Source organism: Rhamphochromis longiceps, linkage group LG14 (assembly GCF_057381845.1).
Source record: "Rhamphochromis longiceps isolate RC_006_pf linkage group LG14, R_longiceps_female_GT1.1, whole genome shotgun sequence".
Taxonomy (NCBI): Eukaryota; Metazoa; Chordata; class Actinopteri; order Cichliformes; family Cichlidae; genus Rhamphochromis; species Rhamphochromis longiceps.
Window position 1 is genome coordinate 15,151,501 of NC_140570.1, and position 15,531 is coordinate 15,167,031.

Sequence of the window (15,531 nt, forward strand, 5' to 3'; positions counted from 1 at the left end):
CCTGTAATTTCCAGCTCAATTTTGTTCTCATCATTCTGGTCAAATCTCTTGCCTGTCTTCTGTGAATCAATTAACCTCACTCCAGTTCCACATGGATGTAGCCCAAACTACATGTTTTGGAAGGGTGACTGGTTTGCAATTAGTTGGCCACCAAAGTTTTCTGCTCTGTACCACACAGAGGCTTGTCGAATCAGTGTAGGTTAGAAAGATTTGGGGTTTTTTGCTCAATGTTAAAATTTCTAATGCTCAGAAAAAATCACTGCTCTCGCTTTTCTTTTGTTTTAATATAATCCCTGTAGTCAACCCATGTCAAATACGGGTCTACTCAGTACTTTAAAGAAGTGTTCCTTAGGCTTGAACGTCTCTCTCTGGGCCTGACCCACTAGATAAACACGGCAGGTTTCCTGTTCTCAAATATGTCATCATCCCTCTGGCCCAATCATTTTTACCCATCTTCTGTCTGCCAATCAGCCTCTGTTCTGTGCTCTTTAAATCTCAGTGCTTAGTGCTGTATTTATGCAAGATACAATATACTCCAATAAAATCCTATTAGAATGTTCCAGATTCCTGAAATTTGAAAAAAAAGGGGGAAATCTGATATAAATTCAAAATACCTAAATTTATCTTTAAAAAAAGCTATTGAAAGAGAGCTGTAACATAAGAAAATGTGCATAATCATGTTCATTTATTCCTCATTGTTGGAGATAGTCGATACAGCTAACCACGAGCCTGCTATAAGAGCAGTTAGTTATCAAGGTAACTGCCAGCCAAGATTAGGCTTAAGGGTCCTAAAAATTATAGTTTGCCTGTGATAAATAGTTGGATTACATTCACATTCAGACTCAAGTCAGTAAGTCTGACAATATTAGATGCCCTTCAGAGAAAGTTTAGGTAACACTGCCAAAACAGCGGTGCTTACACTGCCAACAGAAAACTTCAGGATATCTTTGACAACTCACCTGAATATCACTGCCATCAGTCATAAGTGAGCTTCACTGACTTATCGACCCGTATTGGAGCCCTTTCACAAATTTCTACATCTTCCTCTGGAGTAAATAGACAACGAATACTTCAGACACCCACCATTTTGAGAGCTGAGGTAAACAGTGGACTGACAAGCTACACTTACTACAGATGAAAAGTTGGAAGTGACTCAGATAAAAACACTAAATATTTATTTGACACATATCTGGGATTTTTGTTGTTGTTGTTTTTTTTTAAATCCCTGAGTTATTTCTATATAAATATGGTGTGTAAAAAGTGTTTTCTTATTTTATACACAAACAGTAAAAGAAACTTGCTGGCTGTCTATGGGTGTATAGCAGGGCTCTCCAACTCCAGGCCTCGAGGGCCCGTGTCCTGCAGTTTTTAGATGTGTTCTTGATCCAACACAGCTGATTCAAAGGGCTAAATTACCTCCTCAGCATGTCTTGAAGTTCTGCAGAGGCCTGGTAATGAACTAATCTTTTGTGACCCAGGGCAAGATCTAAAACCTGCAGGACACCAGCCCTCGAGGCCTGGAGTTGGAGACCCCTGGTGTATAGGGTACAGAGGGCTAAATGTCAAGCAGATATTAGGTAAACAAAAAACTAGAGCTTATAGTATTTAATGAACCACGAGGATTTAAATTTAAGGATTTAGAAATTTAAAAAAAATCTACATACAAATAAATAAAATAATTAAAACGCACTGCAATAAAAATTAATCTTTAAAATGTATACAAAAAATATATACATAATATATATTTAGGATATTTTTAACAAAAAAAACATAAATAGCATTCTCCATCAGTGTTCAAATAATTCAATTCTAGTTCCAGATTGTCAAAACATGATTTTCGCATGATTTTTCTAAATTAATGAGGTCCAACGCTTCTTATGGATAGTTGTCTTTTTCTCTGACTTTCTAAAAGAGAAGCCATCTTAGCAGAAAGCATGCCTTCAAGTAAGTTGCAGTAACAGTAATGTGTCTTTGTTCCCGGGGTGAATGACAGATACAACAGAGGCACAGATGGGTGATGGGGGTGGGGAAATGAAACAACATAAAAGACAGAGAGAAAACACTGTGGCAAAATCAAAGTCTGTCAAATGTGACAGGCGCGTGGGTGCGTACACGTGTGCTATTAACATGTTAGCAAATGGTGTGAATTATATATTTCATATCTTTATGCATATGCCATATTTGAACTATTAAGAGCTCGGCAAAATCACCTGTGAGGTGTTACAAAACCAGTAATAATGAAAGTCAAATCCATGAGCACATTTCTGTGACAGTCACATCAGAAAAACAGCAAGGTGCGTAAAATGTCACCTGTCACAATAAATTCATATGCTAATTTTTCAGGACAAGCTGAATCTTGAAAATATGCATCATTTTAAAATTAGAAATAGTTCATCTCTCATGGATTCGCAACACCTTCCCCCCACAATCATATACACAGGCCTTAAAATGCAAATATAGAATATAGACTTGACCTCGTCTCCCTTTCTTTCTTTCTTTCTTTCTTTTTTTTTCTCCCACACGGTTTTTTCTGTCATATTTTCATCTGATGAAGACAAATAGTTTAGAGACAATGAAGCAGAACCCTACTGAACCAGGTCCTTACAGCCAGGCTCACCATTTGACACACACAAGCACTCTCACTTACACACAAACACATAAAAATGTCACCTGTTTGACATGAGTAGTTTCACCCCTCACATTTGCTGATCTGTTGCTCATTTAGGGAAGTCATCTGCCCAGTGAGAGCTAACAGTGCAACTTTTATAGACGCATGAATGGTTCCTGACCCTGTCTGAAACACACAAGAAAACGCTTTCACAAAACCTTCTGTTGTAAATAAATAAATAAATAAGAGGGGGAAAATCAAAAAAGCAACTCTGGATAACAAAAACTGAAAGGGAATGGGGAGGTGGGTTTTAAGGTTGGGATGCAGGGGGTTGTGAAAACATTAAAAACTAATAAACATAATGAAAAAATTAAGTAATTTATGGTATTTGTTAGTGTAACATAGCTTGATTTTTATGCATGTTCTTCTAATAATCTATTATTGAGAAATATCTGGCTAAAATGCCATTTTTGTCTGTGATAAAAACTTTTAAGCTGGCAGTTTTAAAACTGAATGAAGAACCTGCATCACTTTTTTCCCACTTTTTCCACTTCGCTGATCATTTGAATGTAGGTACAAGTCACATTGAGAATATTGATATTTCACATGGACAGCCTGCTAGCAAGTTGTTGTAGCACTTCTAACACGATTGTCTGTATAAACCAAGTGCAACCAAAAAGCCCATTCCACTACCAAAAGACAAAGGACACTTTTCTTTAATTGTGGAATTTAATTAGGCATGAAACTAAGTATTAATATTATGTTGAATAAAATATGTGCATTATATAGTACTGTGCCACACCATTGCTATAAAAACATGTTGGGAAATATTGAATAATTTCTAGACAATGTTTTTTTTTTTTTACTCTCCTTGTGTGTCTGTTTGCTTAGAAAGAACCTACTGATCAGTGGTGCACAAAGATCACTTTAAACCTAAGGTGGACACAAGAGTTCACTGTGTTAAGCTGAGAGAAACTAGAAGGTTAATTATGAGTCAGTGCAAACTGGAACAAAAATATTTCTCTCTTTTACTGGATAGAGCACTGAGAAGAAAAAAAAATATTTATTTCTGCAGATAGTGGATTAAGCACCAAAGGATGGCCACATGCATGCAAATTTATAAATCACATCAAATGGCACAACCGCACACCCACACACTTACACACTCATATAAACATCCCTTACAAATCAAATCAAAACAAGGCAAACACAGAGGGGGAACCATTTTTGAACTAGCCAAACCATCCATGCAGAAAAGGATTTAAATATCCTCGTGATTGCATCACTTCCGGTTCAACAGAGCTAGTCAAATGCCTCTGGTGGCCAAGTAATTCAGTGCAGTAAAGTGTGCACAAAAGCCTGCAAATTATCCAACTTGCATGATCACCAACAAACTCAAAGTGCAAGTTAAGATCACATGGTAGGGTATTCAAAGAAACAAAAGAAAAAAAAACCTCAATTGCCCTCAACACATGGGTATCATTCTATTTATCTATTTAGCAGCGCTTACGTAGCCATCGGCTAATAAAATAAGGACACCACAAAAGACGACCAATGAATGAATAAATAATCCATGTTCAAAATATACACTGTCAAGGCAGTGAAGTCTCCTCTAAGCTTATTCAGTTTATTCTGGGCGCTGCCATAGAGACGCAAGGACTGAAGAATCTAACTCTAGCTTCATTGTGGATTGCAATCACCAGCTTAAGGACACATATGTGAGTTACCTGCATACTTCACACACTTGTGTTGGCTCAATTAATGAATGTTTGTGGGAGAGACATGTTACATTCTCAGCACAAGAAGATGAATATAGCAAAAGATGGCAGTCATGCATGGTAGTAATTGCAAAGCTAAAAACAGGGATGTGTTTTTTTTAGATAGTTTACGAGTAAATGTTGCCATGACAACACGCATTGCCTGATTGACATTTAGAAAGGACATACTGGGATTACGCTCATCTTTGTGTGTGTGTGTGTGTGTGTGTGTTTGCATTTCAAAGCATCTGATTCTTTCAAATTTCAAGAAATCCAGAGCATTTCCATTTCTTAAAAAGCATACTTTTTTTGTAAATGTGATGCTTTTTGCATACAACTGATGACAGCAAACTTGAGAGTTCCTGAGAAAAAGAGATTACCATCACAGAACAATACAGCGGATGATGACAAATTGAGAGTGATCACTAAAAGTGGATAGGGGAAGATGAAAAAGGAGAGTAGAACACAAGAGAGGGATGATGAGCGATGGAGAGCACTGGCATGGTGAGGGATCAGGTCAGGAAGAATAAAGGATGGTGGATGATAGTCATGGAAATACAGAGTAGAAGGGATAGATGGTAGGAAACAGAGAGGGGGGGTGTCCTCTTGGTAGAATAGTTCTGATTGAGGTCAGTTTTCCTACCAGATGAGATACCACTTTAATCACCCTCTGCCTGTCTCATCACCATTGAGGGGATGGCCTCATCAGGGAAAGAAGAAAGACACTGCTTAGAGACAGAAAGAGAGACAGACAGAGAGAACAAGACATATCAAGAGAAAGAGAAAATACAAACGGAGAAAAACATACAAAACATGAGTGAGATATGGAGAATAAGAGACTAGGGGCTGATTTCCAGAGAGAGAAGGGAAGTGAGAGAAAGAAAACATATACTGCATGAGTTACAATGCGAAAGTCGTTTCCAAAAGTTGAACTTACATTTAGTAGCTATTCACTAAATCTCTCAACATGAGGTTCAAAGAGATGTCGATGCAAGTGAACGAGGCCATTATTAAGCTGAAAAACCAAACAGGAGCAGTCTGGTACATAAAAAGCCCTGCACAGATCCAGAAAAAAGAAGGAAAAAAACACTCTTTGGACAGATAAAACTTGCTCTAGAAGGATGGGAAAATAAACACTGGAGAATGACAGGAACATGAGCTCTTCTTTTCATTTTCATACCACATGATCTGAGGCATGATGGAGTATATTTTATGACATTGGCATGTACTGGTATCATTGGTGTTTACTGATGATGTGTTTGCTGATAGAAGCAGTGGGATGAATTTTGAAGTGTACAGGGCTGTACTCTCTGCTCAGATTTAGCCAAAAATCTGTAAATCAGATTGAAAAGCACATCTCAGTGCACATGGACACTGATCTAAAGCATATTGCCTGAATTATACCAGAGTCAAACCTCTCTTTATTGCTTTAATTTAGATAGCTGGTCTGCAGTGTTGGCACATGGCATTGAAGAAAACAATGGAATGAATCAATCACGTCCCTAAATTTAATTTAGCACTTTCAGATAGATATCTACAGTAAGAACTTTTCCCTAGTGCTGTGTAGACCATTATGCTAAAATGGTCAAGCTAAAGAGAATTTTCAGGAAATATTGGTAAATGTTCAGTTTCTATGCCATATGTCAAGACAAGGTTGAGGGTGCCTTAACCGTTTTGGGTTTTTTTTTCTCTTTTCCCCTGTCTCGGCCAAGTTTTGAGGATTGATTAGAAACATGAATGGGTTGGTGGTGTGTTGAGGGCTGCTTTGGATTATTATCCCCACAGTCACCCAGCTAGCTTGGCTTCCAGGCTGCTTGGGGATTTTTGCTGAGTTTTGAGACCCACGAGCTATGTCTATGTTTTAATAGTTTAGATCATGCCTATTCAACTACGAAGTTAGTTGGGCCAGATTTTCAAACCGAGGAATTTATCTGGGCCAGATATTTTTTTTTGAAGCCAGTAAGCAGCAGATCATGATCAATTTCAAACCCACACAACTGTACTGAAAAACAAGTATTTTTTTTATTCCTATTCCCCTGTAAATCTGGTGACCTCTCACAAATGCACACCAAAAGGTCCATTTAAAAAAAAGGGAGCTATAACTAAACTATTTTTTGCACATTTGAAATAATAATAATAATAATAATAACAAAAAACATTTTGATAATTCCCTTTCAAATTAAAATAAATATTTCGCTGACCACTCACTTTTCCTGCCATGGATGGAGCCCCATCGTTCACAAGTATACAGACACGCTTCATATCCAGACCATTTTCCTCAAAAAGAGCTTAAATCTTCTCAAACATCATTTCGCCAGCTGTGTGTCCCTCTAACGGTAGTAAACCGAGCAATTTCCCATCCAAAAAACGGACATATACGCATAACTGTGCATTATCAGTTCTGTCTGTGATCTCCTGCTATAGACATTACATCAGTTTTCTTCAGGTCATCTAACAGCATTTCAAACTCGTCTGACGCCAGAACTTCAATTCTACAAATATTTGAACTGTCCTACAGGGGTACGTTTTTAATAGCAGATGTCACACTCACTTTTCACCGCATCCACCACGGCCAGCATGCAGTATTTCATTGTTTCAGAATCTGTGAAAGGCCTTTTCTTCTTCGCCAAGAAGCAAACACGAAGGGAAGATGCTGCAGCTCTCTCTTGGGCTGTACAGGACCCTCACCATGGTAGTACAACTCCGGTTGTAAGATTATTAAACTCGGTAAAATGAATAAGTATTTGTCAGTCCAGGCAGGGTTAAACCGACAGTTTTCATTGTCAATTTTGCGCTTTTGGAGTGAGAAAGACATGCTGTTGTCGCATCATATATTACGATGATTGTTTAATATGTTTACATCACGGTGCATTGTGGGTTAAATATTGCTAGGCTACTAGGAGTGTTGCATTCACAGTCTACACTACGCTGTAGGAATTTTAAATTTTTTTTAAATTAATTAATGAATTCATTTTTTGCGTTTTTCTGTGTTTCTGCCAGGACCACAGGCAGGGCCACTCGCAGGTTGCTTCTGGGCCGCATTTGGCCCGCGGGCCGCCATTTGAATAGGCTTGGTTTAGATAGAACTTAAATCAAGCTAGCAGACCTGAAAAGTTTGATGAATGAAAGCTATACCTACAATTTGCAAGTGATTAAACAGAATCAGTGCTTTGATAAGGCATGCATAGTTTATAATATAAAATTGATTGCTATGTAAGAGACTGCAAGTTATCAAGCTAGAGAGATCAGCTAGCAGAACACGACTCTTTGTTACAACAGACAGAACAGGAACAGGAAGTGATACAATAGCACATCAGAGCCAGCACCAAGTGGGAGAACCACCAAGTCTTACAGCCAGGCAGAATAATCAGCCTGTATGGAGACAAAGATAAAAATAAAGAAACAGGCAAACAGAGAGAGATCAGAGAAAAAGATGAATAGATAGGATTCTGGTTTCAGCATGAGGTTTCCCATCTGTCTGTAGCCAGAGTGACACCTGCTCAGCTTTGATTCAAAACTGCACACTGAGCTTTAACAGGAGGCACACATCATGAACAAAAAGAGCAGCGTGCACATATGTTTGTTCTCACATATGCCAACAAAAAAACTGAAAATCAGAGTTCACAAGGCCCTCAAAGATACAAAATTCTGAGAAAGCATAAAATATATGGAAACTATAAGAGAACAACACGTTTTCTTGGTGAGGATCTAATCCTATGGAAAGTAGAAACTTTAGAAACTATTGGGTAACTAGTAGTCTATGAATTATTTCCTTCCTTACTTAAAACGATGTAATGATTCCACCCAGCCTGTGGAAAGGGTTCGGAAGAAGGACAAAACATGTTTACAATCACAGGAGTCTTTCTTACACAATCACCCTCAAGGCGGAGAAATATATCACATTTGTTGAATAAATGAGGACTGATGGAAAACCTCTTTGCAATTCTCTTCATTTACAGCTTGTTTGGAATCAGCTTTCCTTTGGTATTAAGGGGATGATTATCTTGGGTGGGAAAAAAAAACCATCAGGAAAAGAGATCATCATGCCTGCTTATACACAAAAGACATGCATCCCTTAGTTTAGACATCATAAAGAAGTACTTGTCAAACAGAGGACTGTTCTACTTACTTGTTACACACATTTGCTTGGTCTGATCATCTCTTAGTTTCAATTGCTCTTCAGTAAGATTTATGCAATAAAACATGGATTCGAATAATCTGCACCATGCAGCTTCATTTTGTTATGATTCTGGCAATCATGTCAAAAAGACAGTTTTAAATGGACTCTGCACCTTTAAGAACACCCTTACTGCTTCCACAAGAATTAAGAGTCCAACAGCTAAAAGCTGACTGAAATTGGCTCATGGAACAGTAATTTTTTTGATACTAAGCACACCAAAAGATCTATAACACAATGGCTGATAAAGAACATGATGGCTGATAAAGAAAAGAAGTTGTTGCAATGACCCAGGTCCAGACCGCAACCCAATTCAATTTCTCTGGCAAGACCTTAAGAGAGCTACGCCTGTAAGGCGAGAGACTGATTTCTGAAAACACTTACCTACCTACGCTCCCATTCACATTCCTTGGCAAGTTTATTGGATATGGCTACAATATCCTACCTCATTATATATACCTCTGGTTGTTTGTAATAAATATTCTAAACGTATCATCTGTCTCTGGGTTTGCATCTGAGTCCATAAAACAGCAAATGGTGATTTTCTTTTTTCTCTTTTCTTTTTTTTTACACACAGGCAAGTTTTGTGTCAGTGACAGGGCCAGCAGAAAACATTTGGCTAGGGACCTACGGTGCCTTTTTAAGCAACCGAGGGACTCCTAGTGAAGTCTGGCAAGCTACCCTGCATGTTAAAAAATTATGCTAAAGGGTTACCTGGTGTGTTATAATGTGACGGTAATAGGTCCTGACCAAGTGTCTTTGGAAATGAGACAGCTCTCCTTTAAAAAAAAGACCAAAACCAACAATGTGTTAACCTCTCTCTCTGTGGCTCTTACCCCCAAGCCTATGAATTCTCACTGAAAAACATGCTTTAACTTTCAGTAAAGGCTAAGTTATTACTAAAGTTAAGTCCCGTATCCGTTAAAAATAATAGATTTGAATGTTTCCAGTCATGTGTTTCGTGCATTAGTGAGTAAATGTTAAATGGAATGGTACTAGAAAACTAGTTCATGCATTTATTACTTCTAGGCTGGAATACTGTAATTTGTTATTATCAGGATGTCCTACAAACTCCCTGAAAAACCTTCAGTTAATCCAAAATGCAGCACCAAGAGTACTGACAGGAAGAGGGAGCATATTTATCCTAAATTTGCTTCGCTCTCAGACTGCAGGCCTACTTGTTGTTCCTACAGTATTTAAAAGTAGAATGGGAGGCAGAGCCTTCAGTTTTCAAGCCCCTCTTCTGTGGAACCAGCTTCCAGTTTGAATTCGGGAAACAGACACTATCTCTACTTTTTTTTGCTAAAGCATATAGTTAGGGCTGGATCAGGTGACCCTGAATCTTCCCTTAGTTATGCTGCGATAGGTGTAGGCTGGTGGGGGATGATTCGTTGAGCATTTCTTCCTCAGTCACCTTTCTCACTCACTATGTGTTGTACAAGTTTCAATCACACATTAATACAGTGCTTAAGCACTTTCTAACCTATCCGAACACATGGATAAACTAGGTAGAACTTGCCTGATATGTAGGAACATAGACTGGGTTTGTCAGAGTTCGATCCACTGCGTTTCCAACTAGGAGAAAGCCCACTCTGCTACTGGAGTCACAGTCACCCTATAGTGAGTATAAAGTCAGTTTATGAAGAATTGTGGCCAAATGTTTTGACAGAGTTTGTTTTTTCATGCATTTTGATGCTTCAGTTTTCATTTTGATTAATTTTTACACAATTCTATGATATAGTAAAAACAATGACAAAGATTCAAACACACACAAACAAAGAAAAAATGGGGCACAACTGCAAGGAACAAATCCACATGATGTTTTGACAGCTCATATTTGTTAGAATAATCCTTACTGTACTTAAGGTATCGCTAGTAGAACTTTGCTTTTACTCGGTTGGCTTTAAGACAAAGGATATCTCCATAAGTTAATGGATGACCACATGCATATCAATAACTTGATGAGTATGGAAAATGCTGTGTTTCTCTATATGACCGTTCATTCTGATTTAGAGTTTTTTCTTAGAGTATAAAACTTCATAAACCACTGAATGTCAAATATTTGTTTTAGTTTGATCCTAAAATCTCAAGGAAATATGTGTACCATTAAGTGAAATCAGTGCTATCAAAGAACTGGGAATACATGTGCACAGGTGTGTGCAGTGTGTGTAGTGTGAGCACTCTCAAGCTGTATACATGTACAGTGGGGCAAAAAAGTATTTAGTCAGCCACCGATTGTGCAAGTTCCCCCACCTAAAATGATGACAGAGGTCAGTAATTTGCACCAGAGGTACACTTCAACTGTGAGAGACAGAATGTGAAAAAAAAATCCATGAATCCACATGGTAGGATTTGTAAAGAATTTATTTGTAAATTAGGGTGGAAAATAAGTATTTGGTCAATAACAAAAATACAACTCAATACTTTGTAACATAACCTTTGTTGGCAATAACAGAGGTCAAACGTTTACTATAGGTCTTTACCAGGTTTGCGCACACAGTAGCTGGTATTTTGGCCCATTCCTCCATGCAGATCTTCTCGAGAGCAGTGATGTTTTGGGGCTGTCGCCGAGCAACATGGACTTTCAACTCCCGCCACAGATTTTCTATGGGGTTGAGGTCTGGAGACTGGCTAGGCCACTCCAGGACTTTCAAATGCTTCTTACGGAGCCACTCCTTTGTTGCCCGGGCGGTGTGTTTTGGATCATTGTCATGTTGGAAGACCCAGCCTCGTTTCATCTTCAAAGTTCTCACTGATGGAAGGAGGTTTTGGCTCAGAATCTCACGATACATGGCCCCATTCATTCTGTCCTTAACACGGATCAGTCGTCCTGTCCCCTTGGCAGAAAAACAGCCCCATAGCATGATGTTTCCACCCCCATGCTTCACAGTAGGTATGGTGTTCTTGGGATGCAACTCAGTATTCTTCTTCCTCCAAACACGACGAGTTGAGTTTATACCAAAAAGTTCTACTTTGGTTTCATCTGACCACATGACATTCTCCCAATCCTCTGCTGTATCATCCATGTGCTCTCTGGCAAACTTCAGACGGGCCTGGACATGCACTGGCTTCAGCAGCGGAACACGTCTGGCACTGCGGGATTTGATTCCCTGCCGTTGTAGTGTGTTACTGATGGTTTGCACTCAATGTCATTCACTCATTATATTGTATATTGTATAGCTTTCTTGTTATATGTAAAAATTGTATTGTATTTATTTATTTAAATTTTACTTTTTAATTATTTTACTTGCATTTTTAATCACTCTTATATTTAAATGTTCATTTGCTATTTTATCTAGGGATTGAGAGTAACGTAGTTTCTATTCTCTGTATGTCCTGTACATGTGGCAGAATTGACAATAAAGCTGACTTTGACTTTGACCTTTGTTACTTTGGTCCCAGCTCTCTGCAGGTCATTCACCAGGTCCCCCCGTGTGGTTCTGGGATCTTTGCTCACCGTTCTCATGATCATTTTGACCCCACGGGATGAAATCTTGCGTGGAGCCCCAGATCGAGGGAGATTATCAGTGGTCTTGTATGTCTTCCATTTTCTGATGATTGCTCCCACAGTTGATTTTTTCACACCAAGCTGCTTGCCTATTGTAGATTCACTCTTCCCAGTCTGGTGCAGGTCTACAATACTTTTCCTGGTGTCCTTCGAAAGCTCTTTGGTCTTGGCCATGGCGGAGTTTGGAATCTGACTGTTTGAGGCTGTGGACAGGTGTCTTTTATACAGATGATGAGTTCACACAGGTGCCATTCATACAGGTAACGAGTGGGGGACAGAAAAGCTTCTTACAGAAGACGTTACAGGTCTGTGAGAGCCAGAGATCTTCCTTGTTTGAGGTGACCAAATACTTATTTTCCACCCTAATTTACGAATAAATTCTTTACAAATCCTACCATGTGAATTCATGGATTTTTTTTTCACATTCTGTCTCTCACAGTTGAAGTGTACCTCTGGTGCAAATTACTGACCTCTGTCATCATTTTAAGTGGGGGAACTTGCACAATCGGTGGCTGACTAAATACTTTTTTGCCCCACTGTATACAGCTTGAGTGTGACCCTGGTTTAATGCTTGTGTCTGATGTCATCCCAGAGATATATTGGTTTGGGAGTAATCTAAGCCTCAACACATTAAGGGAGTGTAGCTTCACTGAAGGATTACTCTGCACAGCAGGAGCCTGCCTTTAAATGTGTTAGCATAATGCTGGAGACAGCTAGGAGTAGAGGAAGGAGGCAGACAAAGGATAAATAGAGCGAGAGAGTTTTTGAAAAGGAATAGAAAATCAGACAGGAACCCTACTGAACTGAACATTTCAGTTCAGTAGGGTTCCTGTGTACTCACAAAATGTACTAAAGTCAGTTGTAATCTTGTCCATATAAAGAACAAGATTGTTATTGTAATACAGTGTAATATACAAAGTAGACATTTTGGGTGATTATTGCATTAGCCTTCTTGAGAAATACTGTCCAGCTTTAGCCTATAATTGTCTCACAATTAACCTAAGTAGAAAATTACATGGTGTGTTGTAATCTTGCTCTCTTTTAACTCTTCTGCACCTTCATTACTAAATTTTTGCAGTCATTATTTTTTGACTGGTGAGTACAAGTATTCATTCAGTTTATTGTGCTTGAAAAATTATTGTATTGGGAAAAATCTGAATGTTTTAAGATGTTTTTAACTGAAGCTGAATAACCATTGATAAGCATTTTGGAAACTTATTTCACCACTATCTACAGTATAAATAGCATTTATAAAATATCACAGCATTATGACACTGTGGTGTTTGAATCACCACAGTGTCATAATGTGTATTTTGTGTCTTTGGCTGACAATTTAGCATATCTGTTATATTTACATTAAAGCCTATTTTGCTTTATTTATGTGTCTGGCATTCATATGACTCATCATGCTTTCACCATTTGCCCAACATTTTTGATGTCTGCTTGCACAAATTAAGCTGGAAAATCTGGTGAACCCAGTTAGTGCTTTAGACTCGAGGAATGTCTATTGCTATATAAAGAATTAATTCGTTTTAGGGTAAAAAACGAACAAAAAAACATTATGACAAAGGGTTTTATATAATTGCGGATATCAAAGAAATTTTGAACATATATTACTGCACATTAAGATGGACAGGCTTCTGAATGTATGAATATGTCTTATTTGGATGAACCAGATAGGGTAAAATTCACTGGCAACAAGGTGGCAAATGTTCGTGTACATTAAGCATGAAGAATCACAGTGGATGTGACATATGTAATCTTATTTGAAATTTGGCCATGCATGCACCCGTGGTATATGCGAGAGAAAGCCTTATGTGTGAATGTTGCTGTGTGTGGGAAGCAAGGGTAAACAGCTAAAGCAAATGCCAGTTTAGATTATGCATGAATAAGAGATGAAAATATAAAGCTGCATGTGATGGAATCTGTGCTTAACATGCATGTTTAGATGGATACATGTAATACGAAGAGCATCCATGTTTATTGGTTGCAAAAAGCAAAATCAGTTCTGGGTTCACCATTTTTGATTTTGTGGTTAAGAAGACGCCAGAAAGTGAGGGTGGCGTATTTGGACTCGTGTTGCTTTTGGTTTACACATTTTTTGACCTTTGAAAGTCATTTGAAAAATGTGCTACTTTGTTGAAAATACAGCATAGATATAAACAGGGTATGTGGACAGTGATGTTGACAATAAAGACGTCAGTCAAATATCTATCTATTCATATATGTGTGTGTGTATAAAAAAAAAACACCCAGCACGCCCCTGCGGGCGGTTTTTTATCCTTCAAGCTCGGGTCCTCTACCAGAGGCCTGGGAGCTTGAGGGTCCTGCGCAGTATCTTAGCTGTTCCCAGGACTGCGCTCTTCTGGACAGAGATCTCTGATGTTGTTCCCGGGATCTGCTGGAGCCACTCGCCTAGCTTGGGAGTCACCGCACCTAGTGCTCCGATTACCACGGGGACCACTGTTACCTTCACCCTCCACATCCTCTCGAGCTCTTCTCTGAGCCCTTGGTATTTCTCCAGCTTCTCGTGTTCCTTCTTCCTGATGTTGCTGTCATTTGGAACCGCTACATCGATCACTACGGCCGTCTTCTTCTGTTTGTCTACCACCACTATGTCCGGTTGGTTAGCCACCACCATTTTGTCCGTCTGTATCTGGAAGTCCCACAGGATCTTAGCTCGGTCATTCTCCACCACCCTTGGGGGCATCTCCCATTTTGACCTCGGGACTTCCAGGTTATACTCGGCACAGATGTTCCTGTACACTATGCCGGCCACTTGGTTATGGCGTTCCATGTATGCCTTGCCTGTTAGCATCTTGCACCCTGCTGTTATGTGCTGGATTGTCTCTGGGGCATCTTTACACAGCCTACACCTGGTGTCTTGCCTGGTGTGATAGACCCCAGCCTCTATGGATCTTGTACTCAGAGCTTGTTCTTGTGCTGCCATGATTAGTGCCTCTGTGCTGTCTTTCAGTCCAGCTTTGTCCAGCCACTGGTAGGATTTCTGGATATCAGCCACCCCCTCTATCTGCCGGTGGTACATACCGTGCAGGGGCCTGTCCTTCCATGATGGTTCCTCGTCTCCCTCCTCTTTCTTGGGTTTCTGCTGCCTGAGGTATTCACTGAGCACTCTGTCAGTTGGGGCCATCTTCCCAATGTATTCTTGGATGTTCGTTGTCTCATCCTGGACTGTGGTTCTGACACTCACCAGTCCCCGGCCCCCTTCCTTGCACTTAGCGTACAGCCTCAGGGTGCTGGACTTGGGGTGAAACCCTCCATGCATGGTAAGGAGCTTTCTTGTCTTTATGTCAGTGGCTTCTATCTCCTCCTTTGGCCAGCCTATTACCCCAGCAGGGTACCTGATCACGGGCAGGGCGTACGTGTTGATGGCCCGGATCTTGTTCTTACCATTCAGCTGACTCCTCAGGACTTGCCTGACCCTCTGCAGGTACTTGGTGGTTGCAGCTTTTCTAGCGGC